The following is a 7,120-nucleotide window of genomic DNA, read 5'->3' as shown; positions in this document are numbered from 1 at the left end:
CATGAAATGACTGAATATGAGGATACATGTTCTGTAGAAAGCAAATGGGCCTCATATACTGCCAAAAATAGTGTTAGTTTCATTAATGTGAATTTCCAACATACAGTAGTTGTAATGTTAGAAACAATTGCTGGTCAAGTTCAACTTGTTGCTATTGTTTTTAATTTGCACAGGAGTAGTATCAGAAATTAGTGTCACTGCTTGTATCTAGCTGAATTTTAAACAGAACATTAGTTTTTTATGTTGGTGCCACCAACTGTAAATGACATAAGTTAGTTATTACAAACCACAGTAATTAGACTGTTGCAACCATCTAAAAACCTTTAGGCTTCCAGTCTGTGCTGTTAGTGTTAAGATGTAAAGTGCAATCCTAAGCTAACATTGTCTGTGCAAGCACCATAGAAACATTTGCATATCTGCATATATCTTACAACTGTACTCTTTACCTCCTTGTGATAAAGCTTTGTCTACCTGCAAATACAGTCAAAGGCTACAGCTGCAAACCAAAGCCAACTCTAACAATGGCCAATAGCTCAACGACAGAAGCAGCCACATGCTTTGGTCAGCCTTCTGTAACTTTAATTAGTACAAAGGAACCTTTCCATGAACTACCTGCTGTTTTCTGATGACCTCTGGGATCTTTTCATTTAGCCCTATACAAAGAAACAAATATGAAAAAAGTCAATTCAGTCACAGTGTAATCTTCTGAGGCCAAAAGTCAATCTTAATGCAGTGAAGATTTGCTTTCATTTAAGACAGAGGTGAGAACAAAGTCTGCAGTGGAAGTTATGATAGAAAGCAACAAATGTGGATCACTGACCAAAACAACTATGTACTTGATGCAAATGCAGATTGCATATTGTTATATATAATACATTATGTTTTATTTTTTCCCCATTCAGTCTGTTTTTTTCTGTGGTGAATACATGTTGTTAGAAGATGTCTTGTATGGTCTTAATCTTTGTTGTGTACTATTTTTTATAGTCTTAAGTTATAATGAAAAAAAAAAAAAAGTAGGAACCAAACATAAAAGGTCTAGTAAAGCCAAAAATTAATTTCATATTGATTTAAAGTGATCTAGGTAAGTTTTTACACTGAAAGCAAAGATATAGCAATTGTAGTCCATGGTATTTATTTTCAGTCAAACCAAAGTTACATATAATTCTGCCTCTGCTTATACGGGATATTAACACTAACAATACACTCCCTTTGGAAGACTTGCACAGGCCAAATTGTTGGAATGCTGGTTTTCTTGACAACTCCAAACCCAAAAATATGATAATGCGTTATGGTGTAGTTGAAAATAGCATAGTCAGATGTTTGCTTAAAACCTAGAAACTTTACGTGTTGCTTTTCATGTGCTGTGCCAAGTCTTGATAATACTTTTTCCCCCAACCAAGGGACCTCATAACCTGATTATGGTTATTGCTTTACAAACAGTTTTTGACAGAAGGTGGCTGCTAGAGCTTAACATATGTACCAGTTCCATATGATGGTCCTGGTTCTTGCAAAGTAAGCTCATCATTTATTCTTTGCTGAAGTCAGCAAATAGACTTAAAGATATACACAGTCATCTATCACGCCAAATAAAAGGACATAACGGCTTTCGAAAGGGTTTTCCCACTTACCCAAAAGGCTTTCTGAAAGCTTCTACCTCTGCAAAAGAAAAAAAAAAAAAGAAAAAAAAAAAGAAAAACAAAAGAAATTAGAACAATTATGGCAGATTGCATGAATTGTGAGAACGTCACAGTAACTGCTACTTTTCATTATGTTTGTCTTTGGGTCATGATCAACAGAAGGTTTATGGTAATTACATCAAGAGAAGGATTCACCTTGTAAGCGATTGTTTTCAGTCAATCAGTCGTCTTAAGATTTTGATGTGGGGATTACCTGAAAGGGAATGATGGGTGTTTCGAGTGCATGTTCAAGAGACTTTGATGGACTGGAAGTAAATGTAGTAATTGTACCATCAGTAAGGTGGCCTAAGACTACAATGCTAAAGTATGCATACCTCAGTTACAAAACTTTTGAAAGGAAGTCTCAGCCACAGAATGCATATACCTGTAGAGTTTTGCATGGGTTTTATATAAATACAATTTAAAAAAAAAATAGCTGCTTGCACATTATACCAGAAAAACCTCCAAAACTGCAATTGCTTTGAAAATAGATTTTAGGTTTTTTGGAGTTTTCTGAGATGCTTGGTCTGTATTTTGATAATTGTGCATATTATGTAAAAATGTTGGTGGACCCATAAATGACCAGACTTTTTCTAAGAAAAATGTTGCTTTAATGCATTTCATGAATTTTTACTCTTATATCATTGCTTGCTAGTAATAGCAAATCTGCTTTTCTGCATCTGCTTTGCGTAGCTATTGTAAGGCTTTGAACTAATGTATGTATTTATTGCTTGAACTTCTGTGCATACCTTATAAAGCATAATGTCTGACAATTTAAATGGCTCATGTATTCTTGCTTCTATCATAAGCTGAGGACGGGGATTATGATCTTTTGTATACAGCAAATTTTAACTGTAGCACAAACATCTGTTTATGTATTGGTGGGATATACCTGTTTTATTTATCTTTTTTGAGGTAAACTAATTTTGATACTTTTCATTACTGTGTACTGTGTTCATACCTTGAATTCTCTGACGTTAGAAGTCATGGTTGAGAATTGTAACAGCTGTTATTCGTTCTGTATTCATGGCTTTCACTGCTGAATAAAATAAAGGACCAAACCTAGGATTTGAAAGAAAACTGTCTACCTCTAACACCAGGGAGTTATCAGATTTTATTTTACATAGTTTTAGTCTACAAAGTCACAATTGCTTAAACCTAGTGGGCTTAAGGCTTATATTCTGTGTGGTTGAATTCATGGCATAGTTGTACTGTTTGAAAATCAATTAAAGTTTCATGTGAATGTTACAAGTATTTGGTAGAATTACCACTAACTGGGTTTTCTTTAGATAAAGCAGATATGGGGAACCTGTCATCAGCATTCTGTGGCTACAGCTGATTAACTTCATGAGAATGCATTTCTTCGTGATTAGGGAATCCAAGCACAGTCAGCGAGGATCAGAGCTACTGAACTGCACTTAGTATAAACCAACCTGGACTCAAATGTCCTGGGTCCCCCGTAGTCTGATTTGCAAATTTCCTCAAATTGGGCATTCACATTTTGGATTTTTTTTTCCCTAATTATTATTATTTTGCCTGCACGCTCTAGTATTAATGTGCATTCTGGAAGGGTAGCTTTATTATTGCTCTAAAGCTATAAACCAGTACCCCGTTTTGCCCTTTTTATTTCAAGAGTTCAAATCATTATGGAAGCGTTTTGTCCATTAAATTTGGCATATTTAGCAAAAAAAGGATGTACATTTTACCATCGAATTGATGTATGAACAGTGTTTTCACTGCTGATGGATGTAAAAATGTATATGAAACCATTTCATTCACTTGCTTACATTTCTGGAGTATAAATAAAAAAATATAATTCTTTTTGATCCATTTATAACCCACAGGGTTTTATTCTTTCTGGGAAGAACTTTCTTCCACATTAAAGAGCTCAGTTAATAAAAGTATTTCTGTAGCTTGCTGTAGCTCTCTTATGTAGGGCTTGGGATACATGAAGCATACCAAATTTTATCCAAAAAGAATCAAAAAACCAAACCGTCAGTGCCAACAGCACATTCCATCATGTATGTTATTTTGCAGGATACAGTACGTTACTAAAGCTGTTAACTCCTCATGCAACTGCACTCTGCCATAGTGGTGTTTTGCATGTGATGAGAATTTGTTAAGCTCCTTTTTGACAGTGATATTTAATGGAAAACTTGAGTCTTAAGGAAACTAATCCCTTATAAGGCTTTTTTGATTGTTTATATTGTGATTTATTTTTTTTTATGATCAAGTTTTGGAAGGCAATAGATAGAAATTTAATTAATCAGTTGTGTCTTGTAACTACCTACTCAAAACTTCTGCACGTATCCACTTCCGTGCCTGTCCACCCCTCACTGACGTGTTCAAAATGCTGGATGCCACAGTTGAGCAGCACATAACTTCTGCCTTGTGGCTCTGGCTTGTTGAAAGAAAATAGTTTTAATTTCATGGAAGTGGTGGTGGTGAGGTTCTTTCAATATCATGAATAATGTTAGAATTAGGTCTTCAGCTGTTTCTGTCTGAAGAGCTTAGTAGTAAATCATAGGCTCATAGAACGTTGGAAGGGTTGGAAGGGACCTTTAAAGAGCATCTAGTCTTAACTCCCCTGCCGTGGGCAGGGACATCTTCCACTAGATCACCTTGCTTAGAATGCTTTAATACTCCTTACCTGAGTTCTCATAACAGCACCTGTGCATTTACTTGAAAGAAATACCTGTAAAAACAGACTTGCTATGTAACTTCCCCCTAAATAAATCAGGAAGAAATCAAAATACATTATATACAGCTCAATGCAATTATAGCAGTTGTATCTGGGTGCTAGAAGATGTTTTCCTTCAATACTTCTGCAAAGCAGAGAAAAACCATATCGTAATATGATGCTTACTTATTACAAAGCTGAATGCTGCTGTTACTAGAGCAAATGGAGGCCATGTCTAACCATGTGGAAGATTTTTGATTCTACTGGATGTATCGCTGGTTGTGGGTGCATTCATGCCATTAAAATGCCTCTTTTTGCCTTTTTTTTTCTCTCTTGTTTAAAAAGAGTGTGTGTGTATATATATATACATTTCAGAGACCAAATGTTACATTACGAAACCGCATTTGCAAACAGCCACTAACGAGCATGTGGGAAGGAATTGAGAACTTCAACCAGTCCAACTGTGTTCGAACAGCCTGGCGACTGTGCGATGTGCAGAGGATACGGCCTTACGGACCTGTGGCTCAAATCTTGTCAGTCTTCAGTGGTGTCTCCAGCCCTCTCAATAGAGTCTTGAGGAAAAGGCTGCCATAGGTTTTCTCTCAGTGTAAGGAAGTAAAATTCTCTGTGACAGTTCTTTGTTTCATATTCTCCTAACTATACATATATATATATATATATAATGGAACAGTGGTATTGTTCATGTATTCTGAACCTTAGTGGCACACTGGACAGCAGAGCCTGGACCTGAGATTTATTACAGATGTATAATGTTTACAGGGCAGAAGAATCGAGGGGAATCAATGGAAAATTGGTCACATGTCCCATTAAAAGTGTAAACAATACTCACGGGACACGTTTGAGCTCCTAAATCCTTTCACAATTAAAGAAAAAGACTGTAAAATCAACAGCTACCCTCCTTCAAACTTTATTTTTACTTATAATTAAGTATGCATAAATAACAAGAATATTGTGAGCTTAGATGAATGTCAAGCTGTTTCAGTTATTTGCTTTCTACGCAACTATGCATGTGAGGAATTTTATCTAGGTGCACCCTAGCAGACTGTCAAAAGTATTTTACAGCATATTTCTTGAAAGCTACATTTTAACTTTAATTACATATCTGAGAAACTATGGAATACAAAATTATTAATGTATCATATCTCTCAGAATCAAGAGAAGCTAAATCTCATCCATTGAAACTGAAGAAAAAAAAACAACAAAACTTAGTAAGATCTAGTTATAGAAAGGGCTATATATGTTAGTACGATGTTACCAAAAACCTTTCTACTATTTCTTCTGAACAGTGCAAGGGCTGGTCCAGCAAATAACAAAGCATACAATCTGACTAGTACCAATATACATAAAAATACTGAATGGCAGGGTTTACCTTTTCTACTTGAAGCAGTGGAAGACTGAATGCATCAGAAGTAAAAAAAAAAAAAAAAAATCAAAAAGAGCAAGAAATGAATATTGGGCAGTGAAGTAGGGAGGGAGAAAAACTGCTAGTCTGAAAAAAAAATCATTATTCTCAACTTTTAAGAATTATAATTTTGTCCATTGTGTAGCATTTATAGTTACAGTCCAATTTAACACCCTACGCTTGAAACATCAGTACAATCTGTGGAAACTATTCATGCAGATCAAAAGCACAGTGTGGCTCTAAATAATTTCAGTGAATACTTTTTTTTTAGGTAAGATTTTTTTAAAGACCCCTGAAGGTAGACAACCTTGTAGTATGTAGCCAAATCAACTAATATGTCAACTAATACATCAAAGTGAAGTTTCCCTCTCATAGCATTGCCATAGTCTGTGGCTAAATGAAAGACAGTACCTTAGATGAGAATATGGAAATCAAAAGGTAATAAAATTTCTGTGAGAAAATAGGGACAAATACTACTAAAGGTTAAAACATTTTAAAGTTGCTGTATCAAAGGCTAATATTCTCATTAGATTCTCTCCATCTGTGTTGAGTCAAAGTTGAAGCAAAAATAAAAGGTAAAATTTCTTCTTTTTTAATACCATTCGTATTAGTAATTGTGTGGTCATCAGGTTTTCCCCAGGTTTTTATGGCTTCCAAACTGTCCGAGGTCTAGAACACATATTACAGGCAACTGAGCCTGTATTCGGTATTTATCAAAGTCTACAGCATTGATAGATTGTTCATATTTTTAGAGCAAATCTTTGACAATAAGAATAAAGCTATGCTGTAATGTTTTGTATGCTTTTACAATTTTAACAGAAATTTTCTTATATTTTCCATATGAACATTGTCATGTTATCTCATTTTCCTCTTTAGTCCCTATCAAACTAAGATTATATCTTTTTTAATACAGTGATCATTAATAACTGTATCGCTCTATATGTGTGTATCTATATCAATAGCTTGATAATAACTTGTGTGGATCTGAACCAAATATCAAGCAACGCTGCCTAGCTTTATGGTTCATTTTGTATTTCAGTAGCATCTTCCCTGTCTTCAAAGAAATTTTGGACTGAGGACTCACTACAAGATGTTGAGATGCTGGAGCGTGTCCAGAGAAGGGCAACGAAGCTGGTGAGGGGTCTGGAACACAAGTCTGATGAGGAGCGGCTGGGGGAACTGGGGTTCTTTAGCCTGGAGAGAAGGGGGCTCAGGGGGATCTTGTCACTCTCTACAACCACCTGAAAGGAGGTTCTAGTGAGGTGGGAGTTGGTCTCTTCCAAGTAACAAGTAATAGGACAAAAGTAAATGGCCTCAAGTTGTGTGGGGGCAGTGGGGGTT

At 35.6% G+C, this 7,120-nt stretch overlaps 1 protein-coding gene across 1 annotated transcript in view; it reads left to right on the top strand.

Moving 5' to 3' along the window:
- Window positions 1–2,751, top strand: part of FOXP2 (forkhead box P2) — a 444,921-nt gene extending 442,170 nt beyond the window's left edge. The window contains exon 20 of the mRNA XM_037389994.1: window positions 1–2,751. This exon is cut by the window's left edge and continues 469 nt beyond it. The gene's annotated coding sequence lies outside the window, so the exon portion shown is untranslated.
- Window positions 2,752–7,120: the final 4,369 nt, after the last annotated feature.

Source organism: Falco rusticolus, chromosome 5 (assembly GCF_015220075.1).
Source record: "Falco rusticolus isolate bFalRus1 chromosome 5, bFalRus1.pri, whole genome shotgun sequence".
Classification (NCBI taxonomy): domain Eukaryota; kingdom Metazoa; phylum Chordata; class Aves; order Falconiformes; family Falconidae; genus Falco; species Falco rusticolus.
This window is presented reverse-complemented; position numbering and strand designations above follow the sequence as displayed.